At 49.2% G+C, this 18,323-nt stretch overlaps 1 protein-coding gene across 2 annotated transcripts in view; it reads right to left on the bottom strand.

Moving 5' to 3' along the window:
* ABAT (4-aminobutyrate aminotransferase) overlaps positions 1-18,323 on the bottom strand; it is an 85,554-nt gene that overhangs the window by 48,527 nt on the left and 18,704 nt on the right. The window contains exon 1 of one of the 2 annotated variants that reach the window (XM_077906576.1): positions 7,770-8,088. The exons of the other annotated variant lie outside the window; for it this stretch is intronic. The gene's annotated coding sequence lies outside the window, so the exon portion shown is untranslated. Of the gene's footprint in view, positions 1-7,769; positions 8,089-18,323 lie in introns of those variants that run through there. 2 annotated transcript variants of the gene reach the window in all.

Genomic DNA, 18,323 nt, shown 5'->3' with positions numbered 1-18,323 from the left:
CTACCAAAGGCAGAGGTGCAGTTGAGAAAGTCACGCAAGCCAGAAATGGAGTCCAGATGTGCCATATACGAGCTTGATGACTCTGGACTGGTTGTGCAACTCACTAGGGCCTCAGGTTCCCCATCTGTGAAATGGGAAGAATGGAAGCTACCCGAGAGGTCCTGAGGCACTCGATCTGGTCAGGGCCCCCCTGAAGGAGGCACACAGGACATAGAAGACACGGCACACTATTTCCTCAGTTTCCAAAGAACCCTCTGCCTGGCAGGGAAGGTGCTCCATGGCCTGAAGTGCTGGGAAGGGCTGTTTGCTCCCTGCTACGAGCCTGACCTTCCAAGTTCCACGACAGAGAAGCTGGTCTGTCCCAACCTCTTCCATCCTCATGCTTCTGTCTTGGAGCTCGCCCACCTGCCCTGCCCACCAGCTTCCATCGGGAAGAATGAGGCGAACTTAAATCATAAGCGGGGGAGGCTGAGTGCTTTGAAGCTGGAAGGCAGGTGGCCCCCAGCCTGTGAATAGGGTCAAGGGGAAAGAGAACAGACAAGGCGTCAAATCCAAGCCCTCCAAGAGGGAAAGACAGAGAGCCTTTGTTCTGGGGGTAGCAAGTATTTGGAAAGAAGCATCTGCAAACAGTTAAGTCAGTTTTGTATTTCTCGCCCTACAAGGGGGAAGGATGGAAGGAACAGAATCTGTTTGGAAAGGATGCTTGTGCCAACGGGGAAGAAGCTACCCCAGGTCGAAGCCGCAGAAGAGAGTTCTGGCCTTTAAAATCTGTTCAGTTCCACAAGTGCATTTGGAGCACTGAGGCAGGGCCCCCAAGATGCCACGCTGAATGAGGACATGTCCCACTTTGTTCTCAGGGAACTTGTGTTCCCGTGGGAAAGCCAACAGCAGCAAACAAATAAGGTCGGGTGATTGGAGGAGATACATTTCCTATTCAGGGAAAATATTTCATTTTAAGGACTCCAGGACCTGCCAAGGGTACAAATACCACAGCTGATAACAAAAGGAGCCAATTTCTTCCCTCCAAGTTCTGCAGGGCCAGTGACTTGGAAATACTGTTGCTCACTCGAGTTATGAGGCGTACCTGTGTTCCTACCGACCCTTGGAAAAGTCTTCCCTTTTCAGTAATTTAAAGGATTGTTCATTTCCGTGTGCACCCAGGGATCTGCTACAATTCAATGGACAGATGCCTGCCGTGTCAAGGCTCAACACACTGCCTGTTCTCGTGAAAGGTAAATGGTGCTTTTCCCATTTTCTCTGGTGGGAGAGGGGCTCAGAGGGGTTTTGCCACTTGTGCAAGGTCACACAGCTGAAGACAACAGAGCTGGGCTAGACCCAGGGCTGGGTCAGCTTGAAAGCCGAGACCTGGCCCTATTCCCAGGGTGGCGGCTTCAGTCCTTACCTAGAAATCTCATCAGACAACTCAGGTCGATGCATCCTTTTTTTTTTTTTTAACAAGAACGAAGAATTTCAAACCAACAGTTATCAGTGTCTGCAGTCTTCCCAAAGATTCTCATCTTTTGGGGCAGCAGCCCTGGTGGCTCAGCGGTTTGGCGCCGCCTACAGCCCAGGGCCTGATCCTGGAGACCCTGGATCGAATCCCACGTTGGGCTCCCTGCATGGAGCCTGCTTCTCCCTCTGCCTGTGTCTCTGCCTCTCTCTCTCCTCTCTGTGTATTCTCATGAATAAATAAATAAAATCTTAAAAAAAAAAAAGATTCTCATCTTTTGGCCACATGTTCATCAGTAGGGACCTACAATTGCCCTCACTGAAAATTCCAACCTCAGGCCACACTTGGACTTTCCCCTGTGCCCCAACACTTGTCCCTGCCGTCCCTTCCAGGGTGCAGAAGCCCCAGTTCTACGAGGAACCCAATGGAATGGAAGGTCTTTTCGGTGGAAGAACTGCCATCTTTAGAGTCCTTAGTATTTAGGACAGCTCTAGGTAATGGAGAAGTAGTGCAGAGTATCTGAAACTTTAATCTGTGAAAAAGAGTTTGTCTACCCTTTCTTGTTTCCTAATTTTTCTGGCTAACTCTTTAAGCATTTTGCCATGGGTGAGCCAGTGGAGGGAGGGCAGGTCCAAGGATGTAGTCATGAAATAGCACCCCGATTCATCACCTTCTGTAAAAACTATTCCAGTCACACACAGGCAGGCTCACCCCGTGCTTTTGGTGCACCACAGTGGCTGTCAATCACATGACCCTGGCCAAACAGGCAGGCCTTTCGGATGGCCCTTGTGTGTCGACTTCAGGAGTCCTCAGGCCCAGCCCTACCTCCCCATCTGGTAGCTTGTTTTTCTGAGACAGAAAATGTAATCTGTTCACTTAGGGAGTGCTCGGAGTCTTCCCACAGGATGCCAGAGGGCAGATGGTGGGAGCCGTGAACCACATAGCTGACAGTGCCTTGTTTAGCTTATTTAGCAAAAGGAGTGGGGCACCTGGAAGACAAAGTACGGCACCAAAGAGAGTGCAAAGATATAAGCCTGGGGAAGAAGGGTTATCAACTTTTGAGGCCAGACAAGCGTCACTTTTGTCCAAAAACAAACACAACTGTGTTCCCTATGTTTTGTCCACATAGAGACAAACATCCGGAGTGAAGAAAATTGTGATGGAATTCATCCTGGGTTGGCACCTTCCGTGGTAGGGAAACCCGCCCAGGTGTCCAAATATTTCCTTCCTTCCTTTTGAGAGAAATGCTCCTGTTTTATGACTTTTTTTTTTTTAAGACTTATTTGTTTGAGAAAGAGAGAGAGAAATAATGAGAGTTGGGGAGAGGGACAGAGGGAGAGAGAGAATCTCAAGCAGACCTGAGCTGAGTGCAGAGCGCAGAGCCTGATGCGGTACTCGATCTCATGACCCTGAGGTCACGATCTGAGCTGAAATCAAGAGTCGTTGGGCGCTCCATCCACAGGAACCACCCAGGCACCCCTGTTTTATGACTTTTTGATACCTTTAGGGGAAAACAAACTTGCTAAGTAAAAAAAATGCAAATCCCTACAATGCTACTCCTTGAGTGAGATGTACAAAAACTCCGGTCATCCTCCAGGGGAAATGAGAAGTGTTGGGGAAACAGGTTGAAGGCTTGAATGAAACCATTTTACTGTCTTACATAACACGGCTTCCCAGCCACTCTCTTACTTGAATACTCCCTGGTCCCCACTATCCCCGGAGTAAAGCCCAGCTGCTTGGCTGGGTGCACAGGTGCTCCTCCCTGCCCCGTGACACTGACTTGCTCACATTCTGCTTTTCCCTGCCTCCAGGTCATCTATCACCCAGGCACTAATGTCTGTTGAAGTGTCCTTCCTGTATCCCCATCCTGCCTCTGCCTCCTGTTTATATTTCCTTTACCCTTGTGTAATTTTTCATAGTGCACCTCTGGCTCCCTATACCAGGAAGCCTTCCTGATTCACCAATTCAGGGTTACATGCCACTCATCTGCATCTCTCCAGCAACCTAAGTTTATTTTTTAATGAAGACTTTCAAATACTCAGGGTCAGCCTGGCTGTAGCCACTGCCTTGTTTCAACAACTGCTAACGTTTGTCATGCGTATGTCATCTATAAACTGATATTACATATTCTTTTCCGGTTCACCTATAATGTCGACAGACAGAGACCATCTCTGTCTCTCCCTTTAGCCAGGGAAATTCATTTATTCACTCACTCGTTCATCCATTCATGGATTCATTGTCAGGCATTTCCTGATCACCTGCCGCCTGAAGACACAACGCTGAAACCCTAAGGACCCAGGCAGGGGTGCTGAACCAGACAGCAGCGTCTCTGCATTCTGTTCCAATGGAAGGAGCAGACCATAAATAAGATAATTTCATATTGTGATGGGGGATCATCAGTGTCACTTGCTAGTAGGTGACTGATTTCGGCTCAGCAGCCCCAGCACCTAGCACCATGTCACACGGAGAAGCCTCACCAAACGTGCTGCACTCCATGGAGTGGAATACTCCGACTGTGGGGTCCCACTGAGACAGCCTGTGTCCGGTGGTCACCATGGCAAGGGGACAGGCAGGGGGACCAAGATGACTGGGGATCCATCCACCTGCTCAGAACTGAGGACCGCCCCCCTCCCCAGTTGGCTCTCAGGCAGCTTTTCAAGCCTGTCAACACCTGGCCCACAACACCAAAGAGCCACGAGAGAATTTACAAACACTCCATCTCCGTTCTTTCTTGGTCACCCTGAGGAGTGAAACCATCAAGGTGGGGAAAGAAACACAAAACAAATAAACAAAATGTGAGAGGCTGGTGCCAGCCCTCTGCTGTGGATTCCGGAAGGTCGGAGAACTTGTGTGTTTAAGGGACAGGGGCCTGTCTTGTGTCACACAGCTCGTACACCACAGAGCCAGGCTTCAAACCCAGGTCTGCGAGACTCTGTAGCCAGTGCTGTTCTGCTTCCCTGCACAGAGAAGTTAAATACAGGGCCCAGGTTCACCGGACAAAGAAGGGGTGGTCTGGGATTTTAATTCTTGAGTTATTTCTTCTGATTCCACGTCCAGGGTTCTTTCTGCCCACCATTCTGTCTTGCAAATATATTTAGGCCACTCGACAAACTCTTAGGGTCTAAAAATCAGTATGTTGGGGCATTTCAGGAAGAAAGCCAAGAGTTACAAAAGGCTGGCCAGCAGCGATGACCCTACTAGAGAGAGGTGCCTGGTGGATTTTGGCGGGGAGATGTGGGTCTAAGCTGGAGCACCAGGGCTGGAGTTTGGTTTAAAAAAAAAAAAGCCCTTGGGGGGATCCTTGGGTAGCTTAGCGGTTTAGCACCTGCCTTCAGCCCAAGGCATGATCCTGGAGACCCGGGATCGAGTCCCACATCGGACTCCCTGTATGGAGCCTGCTTCTCCCTCTGCCTGTGTCTCTGCCTCCCTCTCTCTCTCTCTGTGTGTGTCTCCCATGAATAAATAAATAAAATCTAAAAAAAAAAAAATGCCCTTGGAAGTTGATCCACTGGGCTCTCATTTGCTGGCCTGGTTTGGTTTCAGGTCATGATGGACTAGTAGGTAATCTGGTTGAAGGCAACGCTGTCCAACAGAAATATAATGCGAGCCTCAAATGCGACCTACCTAAGTCGTTTTACACTTTCTAGTGACCATGCCAAAAAAGCTAAAACAGGGGCACCTGGCTGGCTCAGTCGGTAGAGCATGCCACTCGGGTTTGGGCCCCACATTGGGTAGAGATTACTTAAAAATAAAAAAATTTAAAAATAAAAATAAAAACGGGTCAAATTAATATATCTTATTTAATTTGATGTATCTAAAAATCATCTCAATATGTAATCAATATAATTATTACTAAGATATTTTATATTCCTTTTTTTTCCCTGTATGATGTCTTTAAAATTCAGTATAAATTTTATACCCACAACACATCTCTATTTGGATTAGCCTCATCTCAGGGTGCTTGACTGTCACACATGGGGAGCGGCCGCTGTGCTGGATGCTGCAGGCTGACGCACTGTGTTGGGGTTGGAGTGGAGCAATGTACGAGCCTGGTTGGGACTCTCTGAGCTGTGATGAGGTGACAGGGAGTTTAGTCTAAGAGCTGCTCCCGATGGCTGTGCAGAGGGAACTGGCTGGGTGATTGTGGGACCCAGTGCAAAAATGAATATTCGAAGTCCCTTGTCAAGAATGATTAAGAATTTGAAGACAGTGACAGTAGAGTACTAAACCAAGTGTGAATGGGGTTCCATGAGCATGGGCCCTGTGTGACCATATGGGTCACAAGCCAGGGAAGCTGGTCCTGGATGCAGATGAGAAAGACCTTTCACTTGCATCCAATCACAGGGTGCCTGGAAAATGCTAACAAGAGTAACCAGGAGCTCCTGGGTGGCTCAGTTGGTTAAGCATCTGCCTTTGGCTCAGGTCATGATCTCAGGGTCCTGGGATGGAGCCCCTCATTGGGTTCCCCACTCAACCAGAAGCCTGCTTCTCCTGCTTCTCCCTCTCCCTCTGCCCTGATGCCCCGCTTATGCTCTCTCTCACGCTCTCAAATAAATAAAATCTTAAAAAAAAAAAAAAAAAAAGAGTAACCAGCAACAGCAACTACATTTACCAATCGCCTACTTTGGGACCCATGCTAAGCTCTTTACATATGATATGGCACCTTCAATTTTCCAAACAATCCCCTAAAGTAGTTACTATTATCGTTCTATTAACCAAACAAAAAACAAAACAGAACAAGAGCATTCCATGTGCTCTCAGCACAAGTGATCTGAGACACAAGTATTTCAAGCTCAGGTGATTTGTCACTGACACAATGTTATTATCTAACAGCCCACGTTCAAGTTCGCCCACTTGAACCTGAAATGTCCTTTGTGTTCCAGGCGCCACGGCAGGACGGCTCTCTGCGTCTGCTCACATGGCTCTTGGTCTCCTTTAACTGGGAACCATGTCTCAGCCGTTATGCCTTTTATGACATGGATTTTTTAAGCGTCCAGGCCAGTTGCTCTGTATGTATTTCATCCTCATTGATATTTTTCTTAAAGTCCTTGTGAAACAAACTGCAGCTCATGGGCACGTGGAGAAAGGTCTGCAGGGTACATGCTGCTGGAGGTACAAGGTATTTGGGGGCAGCTCTACTCGGGTGGAAGTTAAAGATTTCCTGGAGGCAAGGACGGAGGAGGTGATGAGGGCTTTGGCAGATGGACTGAGGAGATGAGGCCATGGCAGATGGAGGCCACAAGAGTGCTGGCCTCAAGGAGGTTCAAGTGGTAGCAGTCCTCTGAGGGTGAGGGTGTGGCACCAGGTGACTGGAGTCTGTCCCTCGCTGGCCTGCAGCCTTCCTGAGGCTGTGTCCACCTCCGGACCCATCCTCTCCCCGAGATGTTAGCATTCACTCTGAGCAGCCAGCTGCCAAGTCCCCCCCGGGATTCAGGGTCAGGCAGAGCATGAAGGAATCCCTTCCCGGGGTGGCGCAGCTGCCAGCTCTCACAGACTAACTACAAAACGGCAAGTCACCCGGATTGCCATGTCCTGCCCTACAAGTGAAATTTTGCTTTCTGAGCCTGCTTCCTTCTTGCCGCCCCTTGGGGCATGGGCTGCCGCAGTGAGAAAAACTCACAATGAACTTCTAATTGACCACAGAAGTGTGAGATGTGAGGGGAGTCGCCATCAAAGGTTTCTCCTACCTGCTCGTGGTGCATGGTACAGGCCATCCTGGCTGTCAGGCAAGAGGGTCTCCCTGCAAACTCCGCTCTCCTGGCGGGCGAAGCAGAATACCCCTGCTGGCGATCCCCTGAGCCTCCCGTTCCCGAGTTTCAAAGACACAGGTGCATGTGTGTGTGTGCTGTTTTAGCCCTCAGGATGGAAAGGATCTATTTTAGCTCTTGAGCAAAAAGAGCTTTTCAAGGTGACCCTTACTTCATTTCCTGGGGACAGAAGGCGGACACGTGTAGAAGTGCTTTTGCAAGCCGGCTGGCAAAAGCGACTTGCTTATCTGTCATTTTAATACCACTTTTTGTTAATTTTGTTCCCACTTTAAAGGGGTTCATCCCACTGTGTTCCTTCCACTGAGCATCCTTGAAAAATCTGTCATGTACAGTTGTGTGTCCTTTAGACCAAAAGCCATACACAGGCACACTTGCACACATGACCATGGGTACACACATGCACACACACACTCGCATACCCAGCACCACAGATAAGAGCCACTGACACACATTGACACATACCTCCACATACCAGTAGATATGCACAAATGCATATCTCACACACACACACATGCACGCGCGCGCACGCATGCACACACGTCTGCACTCACAGTGCCGGGTAGTCAGGGTCCTGCAGCAAGCCCAGCTCCCGCCTGCTCTATGCCATTATGCAGAGTCCCAGGGATGAGAAAGGCTGGGTTCATCCTAAGAGGTGCCTCCAGGTACCAGCTCCCCCTCAGGAGGATGCTCCGGACTTCCAGGCAGTCCCTGAAACATGGGCTCAGGTACCGGGGGAGGAAAGGAGCCTCAGAAGCAAAGCAGATTTGGGCAAAGGATGCTCTCAGCTGGTTCCCAGCAAATGCTAGAGGCAGGGGGATGGAGAGGGGGTGAAGGAGGAGGAGGGAAGAGAGTGAGAGGCTGAGAGGTGGCTTCACAAAGAGGTTTCAGGCAGAAACAGAAAGGAAAAGATCCACACAGAAACAAAGACAGACAGAGACTGAAAAAAAAAAAAAAAAAGAGATAAACACACAGAGAAAAATAGAACATGGATTTTTAAAAAAGATGTTTTAAGTACAGCTCAGTTTAAACCGGAAGGATGAGGCACCTGACCCAGGACCTTCTAAATAGGCTCTCTGCCCGTCCACCCCCCCTTCTTCCAGGAGCCTCTTCCTAGATTGTTCTCTCATAGGCTCCGGACCCCTGGAGTATGAATCAGTGATCCACGGCTTTGGATTTCTAAATGACCACCCCCCCCAGCCCTCCTATGGGGGCGATGCAGCAGATCCTGCCTATGGCATGGCCCCAGACCTGAAGGGGCTCTGAGGGGCACCAAGTCATCTCCAAGACCCCTGGGGGCCAGAGGGGTGGCTCTGGCTCTGACAATCCACCTAACCCCCCACTCTCCGTGGAAGGTTTGGGGCATCGATTACTCTAGCCCCCCAGTATAGCCAAGCTGGGGTCAATGCCTGTCCACAAGGGGTCCAGGAGAGGAATCGGGGAATGGTTGCAATATGGGGAGGGGAGAGGGAGGGAGACACAGAGCTTTTGGTCATGTGCTGCTCATCAGTTGCCATGACGACAGCAAGGGGGTGGGGGCACCCAGACTGGAGGCTGCAAGAGACATGTTGGTTCTAAATCACCGTGACAGTACTTCAGTTGAGCTATTACGCTGTTGCTGTGGCAACCAATGGGATCAAATCGCAGAGGAAATCTATAATTATTACAAGCCAGATACCAACGAACTTGGCGCAGTAATCAGCTCATTAGGGCAATTCAACATTAACTCCAGGAGGGAGGAACGCCGACCCCCAGTCCCCAACTCCGGGAAGAATAAGACCAAAGAGACTGTGAGGCAGATCTGTTGATGCCACAGATGGGAACCCAGAAAGCTCTCTTGGCCAAATGAGGAATACATATTAAGTGAAACCACATGAAATTGCCAACATTTGACCACTGAAAATCATTTTCCATGAATTTACTGTGGAAATTTCCAACATAAAGAAAAGTTGAATTTGACAGTGAATACCTGTATGCCGCCTCCACCCCCAGCTTCTGATGATGCCATGGTACCACGCTCGCTTTATCACATATCTACCCTGCTATCCATCCATTAATCCTCTCTACTTCTGATGTATTTTAAAGTAAATTGCAGACGGCATGACGTACCTTTCCCCCTCACATACTTTAGCCTGCATCAAGTTAAGTATTTTGTCATTTGTGAACAATAAAGACAGCAATTTCATATGGTTTAATCCAAACAGAATAAAATCTAGATTTCTGTCTGTCATTGCCTCTGCCCATCTATCCTTCCATCCATCTACCCACCCACTCATCCATCTTTTCTTCTATCCACTCACCCACCTGTTGGTCCATCTACCCATCCACTCACCTACCTGTTTGTCCATCCATCTATCCATCTACCCATCTACCCCTCACTCATCCATCTACCCACCCACCTGTCTGCCTGTCCATTTATCCATCTACCCATCTACTGTCTATCCATCCACGTATCCATCCACCCACTGTTTGTCCATCCATCTATCCGTCTACCCATCTACCTGTCTATCTATCCACTCACCTACCCACCTGTCTGTCCATCCATCCACCCACCCACTCATCCATCCATGCACTCCAAGAAGATCTCATGCACACTCATGATTTCCACAGATTTACCATCCCCAAATCTTCCTCCCTGGGCCTGCAGACACCACCAACAGGATGTCCTGCATATTGAGCTCGTAGGTTCTCAGCTAAAACCATTGTTTCCCTTTACACACTTGTTCCCTTTCCTATGTTCAGCATCTCAGTGAACAGATCCAATTTGTTCAAGTCGGAAACCTGAGACCCATGCTTGGTTCCTCTGTCCCATTACCTTCATTCAGCACCACTGTAGCTCTATCCTCCACCCTCCCCTCTTTTGCTCTTGTCCTGGTTCAGTACCCAGTTTCCTAGTTGGACAGCTGCCCCAGCCTCCCAGCTGCCACCTCACCCTCCCTCTGCTTTTTCCACATGGACTTCCCAACGTGAACTATCTGGCCATGTTGATGGTGTGGGGGAACTGGCACCTCATACCTTGTTGGTGGGGCTACCCATTTATACGCATACTTTGGACAGCACTTAATCAAATCCACAAACTTTTAAATGCCCCAACCACTTTTTCTAAGCATCATTCTACTTGAAGGAATTTGCCTCATTGGTATAAACAGAAAGCAACCTAAATGTCCATCACTGGGAACTGGCTAAATAAATTTTGGTGCATCCATAACACAGAATAACATTCATCCGATAAAAAAGAATGAGGTAGCGCTTTATGTGCTGATGAGAGAAAGTGTCTAACATATTAATTTAAAGCACATTGCAATGCAGCATGTCTGCTGTGCCCCAGAAGCTTGTACTCTTGGGTACCCGGTTGGTTTGAGACATAAGGGGGTGCCAGTGTGTCCAGGGCGCATGGCTTTGGGAGCTTCCTCTTCTCCGCCACAAGCAACAACACTACTCTCCACCAGGCTGGGGAGCAAGAGGCCCAGGGGTGCCTTTCCTGCCTTTCAAGTCGCCTCCATAATGCACAGCACCCCACCGGCTCTACCAGGTGAGGTTGCCCTGCAGACTGCTGGACTGTATTAGGTGCTGGTCTTCTTTTTGGTTCAGGGGATGCCTGGGGATGCTATCTAACTGGAGGGGAAACGACACTGAAACCTGTCCCTGGAAAACTTTGCAAGTTTCCGGAAAGCACAAGGTTGACAGGAGAACACCTGGCTTCCGCTTCCTGCTCAGACCCTAAAGGGCCCCTGTGCCTCTGTTCCTTCAGCTCCACGAGGAGCTATTGCTCCCGGGGTCATTCTGAAGGTCAAATGTGGCAACGGGGGTGAAAACAGCATGCCATGGTCGGCTTGCTGCACCACTAAGTAGTTATGAAGGTATCCTCAGGATCTACTTTGCCCCCTTGGGATGCTAAACACACCCCGCACCTGTAACAAAGGCTATAACCTCTGTTTGTGTCTGAGCACCTGTCCTGGGCCAAGGATGCAGCTCAGCACTTCATACACACGGTTTCACTCAAGACTCAAAACTTGTTTGTGGTAGGGATTTTTGCTTCCACTTTGCAGATGAGAAAGGCGAGGCACACGGAGGTTAGGGGACTTCCCTAGTAGCATACAGAGCATGGTACTACCCTGATTAGCCCATAAATCTTTCTTCCTTCTTTTTGAGAGAGAGCGAGAGAGAAAAAGCATAAGCAGGAGGAGGGGGAGAAGGAGAGGGAAAAGCAGATTCCCCGTTGAGCAGGGAACCCAACAGACATGGGACTCGATCCCAGGACCTGAGATCATGACCTGAGCCAAAGGCAGATGCTTAACCGACTAAGCCACCCAGGTGCCCCAAGCCCTAAATCCTTCTGTAAAGTCTATGCTTTTCCCATTTCTTAATTATTCCTGCTTCTTAAATCATGCCGTTAGATCAGTGCTGTCAAAAATAAATAGAAATGCAAGTCACAGACGGAATTTAAAATTTTCTAGTGGCCATATTACAGAAGAAAAAAAAGAGGAACAGATGATATTAATGCTAGTTGTATGTTCTATTCAACTTGATATATCCCCAAATCATCATTTCAGCAGATAATCAATATGAAAACTAATCAATGAGATTTTACTATTTTTGATCATACTACATCTTTGAAATCTAGTGTGTGTGTTATGCCTACAGCACCTGGCAGTGCAGACCAGTTACACTTCAGAGGCTCAGGAGCCACACGTGGTGGCTTGCTGGAGAATGCAGCTTGTGCATCCAAACCTCATCACTTGTTGAGCACCTGCTATATGCCTTGCCCTGTTCTAATTATTTCATATATATCGACACCACTTATTCTCATGACTCTGGGAAGCAGGTGCTCTTATGAGCTACAGAGGAGAAACATGAAGCTCAGGTAGTTTAGGTAACATGTCCAAGGTCATAGAATTAATTACCTGCCTAAGGAGCTGCAGTTTGAACTGAAGTTCATCTAGAAACCTGGCCCCAAATGTAGCCACCAATGGATGCCAAATATCCTATTACAACAGGCCAGTCATGTGGGTCTGTAAAAATTAAACTCCTTAGAGGAGGATTTGACTTGTGGCACTTAATTTTAAACAATCTGATTAATCAATACATAAGATCATTTAAGCATTAGCTAAAAGCATGCAACTTACTCTGAACTTTGTACCAGCCTGGGACCTTAAGAATCGATAATAAAGCAGACATTGGATTCCCCCACCAGTCTTGACGGGATGTGAGTTAGAGGGACCTGTCTAGTCCAGCATCTACACTCCGAGCAGCTCCCTGTCGGACATAGTGGTGGCTTCCCATTCCTTCATGAGATCACATGTGGGAAAGCCAGCTGGCTCTCGCTTGCTCCTCCCATTCAGGCCAGATCTGACCTGATCTGTGACATGCAAGAATTGGCTGTGTCTCGCTGGGGATGGGGATGGTGGTGCTCACCTTGTGACTCATTCTGAGGTGATTCTAGCCAAAGCCTGAGAGATATATGCTCTGGTGCTGCCAGCATCCCCGACTCCTGGCTGGGATGCACCAGAGCTCAGTCCAGCCAGTTTTTTGGTTCCAGGGTGTGGCTGCTGTCTCAGAGATGCAGTCTTCACTCTTGCCTCTCACAAACTGGCTTAGAAGCCAACTGCTCTTTAGTGCTGACTTCTTGAACATGACCAGAACTACCTGGTCATCAGCTGGAGGATGAAACCAGAGAAAGGAGCCTAAAAGGGAACTCTGATCTGTGTCTGAAATAGGACTCGTCTCCACCACCTCCTTTAGACCACCATGGTCATCGACCGCTGGGACAGTCACCTTCCTGCTTCCTCGCCTTCAGCTGGTCACTTCTCAGCTCAATTTTGGTTCCCAGGCTTTCATGAGGCCTTTGAGATGCTGCCCAAGCAACCACTGCCTCCGATTCCTGGAAAAGTACAAAGCTCTCTGGCCTCAGGGCCTTTGCGTGGGCTATTCTTGCTGCCTGGACTGCTTCCCTCACTCCTGCTTGGCCAACTTCCATGTGCACCTCAGATTTCAAACATCCTATGTTATCTCAGAGAAGCTTTTTTCTTTTCTTTTTTTTTTTTTAAGATTTTATTTATTCATGAGATACACACACACACACACACACACACACACAGACACAGGCAGAGGGAGGAGCAGGCTCCATGCAGGGAGCCCGATGTGGGACTCTAGGTTTCTAGGATCACACCCTGGGCCGAAGGCAGGCGTTAAACCGCTGAGCCACCCAGGGATCCCAAGAAGCTTTTTTCTTAACTGCATAGAAGTAAAAGTATCCACTGTAATTTGTTAGAGTAGTATTGTTTCTTCCCACTCACCACCGTTTGCACGTGTATATTTATTTGTGTATCACCTGAAAGTGTGCCTTCATGCCATTCGCCATTTGCCATTCCCCAGAGATGCAATGCATCCCCAGCAGATGGCACAGTGCCTGGCACATATGACAGGCATGCTCAGTGTCTGCTGAATGAATTCTTACTATTCTCATCTTACAGATAAGAGATCTGAGGGCTTGGAAGAAAAGAAACTTGCCCAAAGGACACTCCTGTTTTTAAAAAACGTTATTGATATCCTACTATGTGCAAAGTCCTAACCCAAAGGGTCTGAAGGCTCTACCAAGAAATGTGGGCAAAGGCTAGTATGCAGAAATAGCATCCTTCGCTATGGGCATCCTTCGCTATGGGACTACGCAGCCTGCCTCCTCTCTTAACTGCTTTGTGTGTTAGGTGTGGAGCCAATTTCCTCTCTTTGAAATGATCTCCGGGAGGAAAAACCAACAGACCAACCAAAAGTTATGTTAATGCCTTTCTGATCTCAGTTCTGAGTGTCAGAACATCACCCCTGCCTCTCCAAACACATCCTGCTGGAGAGTCCCTGGGTGCAGCCTTTTTGGAAAATATAGCCACAAGGAATCAAGAGATACTAAATATTTTAAACCCAAATAATTCCACCTCCAGAAATTTAGCTAATGCAAGTAATCCTAAACAGAGGAACAGGTCTGTACTCAGAGATGGTCACAGCAGTGTAGTTTACGAGAGCGGACAACTGAAAATAATGTAAGCAACCAGCAGTAAGGGATCGCCCAAAAAAAAAAAAAAGCTGTGATACGATAGCTCATTTATTTACCGAAACTGCAGAAAAACGCAGGGAAACGATTTTTGAAGCAACGCGAGAGAAAGAACTGGGAAATTTTACATGCAGTCTGGCTATAATTTTGTCAAGGCAGAAAATAAAACCATAAGCCAGTACATGGGGAAGCAAGGCTCAAAAGAAAGAAATGCATTTCCTGTTCAACACTTTTATCTTTCATCTGTGGGGTGACAGTCTACTTTTCTGCATTTTCTGAATCATCGTTGTGACGTGTATTATTAGCTTATTCCAATGTTTGGAGGAAAGACGCCCCTTTGGCTTTCTCAAATAATAATATACAGAAAGAAGGCAGAGGAGGGGTAAGTGCAACCTCAGTTCATGGCAGCCGAGTGCGTCTAGACATTTAATTATAGGAAAACAACTAATGAATAATTTGACATGGCATTAACACAGAGCCCAGAGGCACTTCAAAATCGATCCACATTCGGTATGGTTTCGGAAGGTGTGGAAAGAGGAGACGGGCTTCCAAATGGGCTCTAAAAAGGAGATTACTTTCTGGCACGGAACCAGGTCAAACTGGATTCCAATCCCCAGGTGGAAATGCTTACGAGGTTTAAGTGGGTCAATGCCAGCAGGAGTTCAGTCGACTCGAAAACAGGACACGAAACGGGGCTGCTCGGCTCACCCCGGCCCACGGGAGAACGGGAAGCTCGGGCTTCAGCTCAGTGTTGGCAGGCCTGGGGTTCACAGAAGGTCCCTGAAGAGGATTCAGACTCTAGGCTCAGGGTCTCCAAATGCCGGCCAGCTGCCTGATTTTGCAAATAGACACTTCTGGAACACTCGATCATTTGCGGTGGCCGTGGCTGCCTTGAAGGGTGAGGCTGGCAGAGCAGAGAAGCGGGGACCGAACCCGCAGAGCACTTGTCAGCTGGCCCTTGGTGGACAGTTTGCCCACCTTCCGTCCAGGCACTGCGGCCAAGAAGCTGCAGATCTGTCCCGTGTTCCCCACAACAAACCGATGGTCCGCATCGGCCCCTTCCACATGGAGTTGGGTTTTCCGAGAGGGCAAGAGCACCCTGCCGCTTCCCGCAGCAGACAGTGTCTCGTTTTTCTGCCAACGTGTCACCAGTGCCGGAGGGTCATGCTTCTCCAGACGCGGCACCTGCAGTCCGCCTTGCTTTGCTGTGTTTGCCAGTATTCGTAAGACCCTTTCCCTCCAAATGATCTCGCATTTTAACAAATACACTTTGATGATTTCACATCGCTGTTCTGTCTGGAAAGCAGTATCGCTCGCCACAAATAGCAGGTTCCCATAGAAATGACACGATGGCAACAGAGGTGCCCAACTCAGTTGCCTGTATGAGGCTCCGGGCCACCCCATCCCTCCGGGGGCCCCCCTCCGGCATCCCATCTAACCCATCGGAAATCCTGCTGGCTTTGCCTTGGAAACCAATCCAGAATCTGTCTGGTCATCCCACCTCCACCACAGCCGCTCATGCCCAAACTCCCAGGACACCCCCCACGGCTTCCTACCCAGAAGCCAGACCTAGAAGGTTGGCGTGTGGTCCACTTCCACGACAGAGCGGAGGCAGACAAATTCACAGAGGTGGAAAGTAGATTTAAGGTTACTGGTTGCTGGAGCTACTGCTGACTGGTTGCAGAGTTTCTGTTTGAGGATATGAGAAGGCTTTGGCACCAGACAGTGGTAAAGGTTGCACAGCACTGTGTGTGTGTAATTCACGCCACTGAATTGTACACTGAAAAATGCCAAATTTTGCGATATATATTTAACCACAATTTGAAAATCTTAATAATGTCATGTACCCAAAACCTGCTGAATTGTATACTTTGAAGGGGGTGAAGTGGGGATGGCTGTGTGGCTCAGTGTTTGAGCGCCTGCCTTCGGCTCAGGGCGTGATTCTGGGGTCCTGGGATTGAGTTCCACATGGGGCTCCCTGCATGGAGCCTGCTTCTCCCTCTACCTGTATCTCTGCCTCTCTCTCTGTCTCTCATGAATAAATAAGTAAAATCTTTAGAATAAAAGAAAATAAAATCAATTATAGCATTAAAAAAAAATAAAGGTGGTGAAGTGTATGGTATGTGAATCATATCATGATGGAACTGTAAAAACAGAACAACGTGGTGGAAGCGACGTGGTGCCAGGCCATGCATGACCTCTGTCTGCCTCCATGGAAGAAGGGACTACCTGGGACACATTTGGGCCAGGAGAAGCCCAAGTCCCAGGAGAGGTCCTGGAGGCTGACACCCACATAGAGGGAGAGGTCAGGAGCACTGCAGTGCAGGCTGGGGGGTAAAGAAGCCATCCTGGACGTCCAGCCCCATTGATGATTCCAGCTCCAGCTGCACCCAGCCCATCACTGCATGAGACACCCCAAGCCAGAAGCGTCCAGCTGAGGCCAGCCAGACCGCAGGGGTGGGGGACATAATGATGCAGCGCTGTCTGAAGCCACTGAGTTTCAGAGGCTCACGCTGTGGGAGCCATCTGGTAGAGGGAGAGCCCTCCAGGGGCCACTTGCCATAGGAAGGAAAATACACCAGTTCTGCGCCAAATATTGGCTCTTCTGGTCCCTACTGTTAGCTCTGGCAGGTCACTGGGAGCCAGCTTCCTTAAGACAAGGGGCTATACCTGTTTTATCAGGCGGGTCTAAGGAGAGACCTACAGCCAGGGATGTAGCCCCGCTTTGTCCACTGCTCTGGCCAACCCTGCTGGCCTGCCCGACTGCCTCCCCCATGCAGCTCTCCTCTCTCAGCAGGTTATGATGGGGCCTGGCTTTAGGGGCCACAGGCTCAGCTTCTCTGTCCTCCCTCTGGCAGCAGGAATACTCAGGCACCTGAGCCGGAGGCCTCGTGCCTTTGCGGGGAGCATGGCCCTGCTGACACCTTGACTTTGGAGTCTGGCCTCCGGTACTGTGAGAGAATAAACTCCTGCTGTTCAAGGCACCTTGTCTATGGTACTTTGTTGTCTCAAGTTTGGCAAATGTGTGCATTATCTCAAAGAGTGTTTCTACCCAGTCATGTGTCATAGGCCCCGTTCTCATCACCTCTAGTCTACAAACGGTCGTGTCCTCCACTTTAACATGTGCACGCGAGGGAAGGAGAGGCCCAGCTCGCAGATGTACCACTCGGGCCTGGGTCTGAACCCAGGCACTGACTCCCCCCCTCGTGGCCTGATGTCACTCCAGACAATTCCAGGACATCTTCTCTTTCTGTCCCCACTCAAATCCAAGCTACCGCAACTGCAAGCAGCCTCCTAAATGGTCTCCTGCTTCCACTGTGGCCCCCATGTAATCCACTTTCCGGGGCAGCCGGAAGGATGAAGCTCAATGTCTCCCAAACCTGTGCCATACACCTGCTGTGCCCCCATCTCTGAATAGCCAGCGCCTTCTTCAGCTCGGCTAACAGCTTCCCCTCCCTGAGGGGAGGTGACTGCCCATCTGCGAACGTTATTGTTGTCATGGCCTGTCACTGTTTTCTCATTTGTTTATTGACGGGATTGTCTTCCTGCCCTGGAATGCCAGCGCCTCATCTCTTTGGCTCTCCTCTGTTTCATAGTGGGTGCACAACATAAATTATGTGTTGAATGTTGCTATGTCCTTGGGATGTGGACAGTTCTGTGAATGGGGGTGGCAGGATGACTTTGTACAAGGGAAACCTAAGATCAATAAATGATCATTCAATCTGGGCAGCTTCCCTCTGGGGAAGTAGGCGGTCTTGGGTAGCTCAGACAGGCCTGTCTTACATCTGTCTTGCAGGGCACCCAGCTGCCGGGAACACTCCCACACCTCTCCTGCAGTGGTCCCATCAGCCAGTCAGCATCTGCAGACAAGAAGGGCTGGCTCAGACTCCAGGAACACGGTCAGATGGCTGATCCCCCAAATTCTGGAGAGCTCACAGGCCAAAGGCAACCTTCTAATCTGGGATTCCCCCTGCAAGGTCACACTGGCCCTGTGTGTGTCCAGAGGCCTGCTGAGTCCTGGGCAAAGTGGAATGAACCCTGAATGACAGAGGTAAGAGGGTCT

This window comes from Canis aureus, chromosome 8, assembly GCF_053574225.1.
Source record: "Canis aureus isolate CA01 chromosome 8, VMU_Caureus_v.1.0, whole genome shotgun sequence".
NCBI classification, from domain to species: Eukaryota; Metazoa; Chordata; class Mammalia; order Carnivora; family Canidae; genus Canis; species Canis aureus.
The sequence above is the reverse complement of the archived record's forward strand: the minus strand, read 5'-3'. Positions and strand labels throughout refer to the sequence as shown.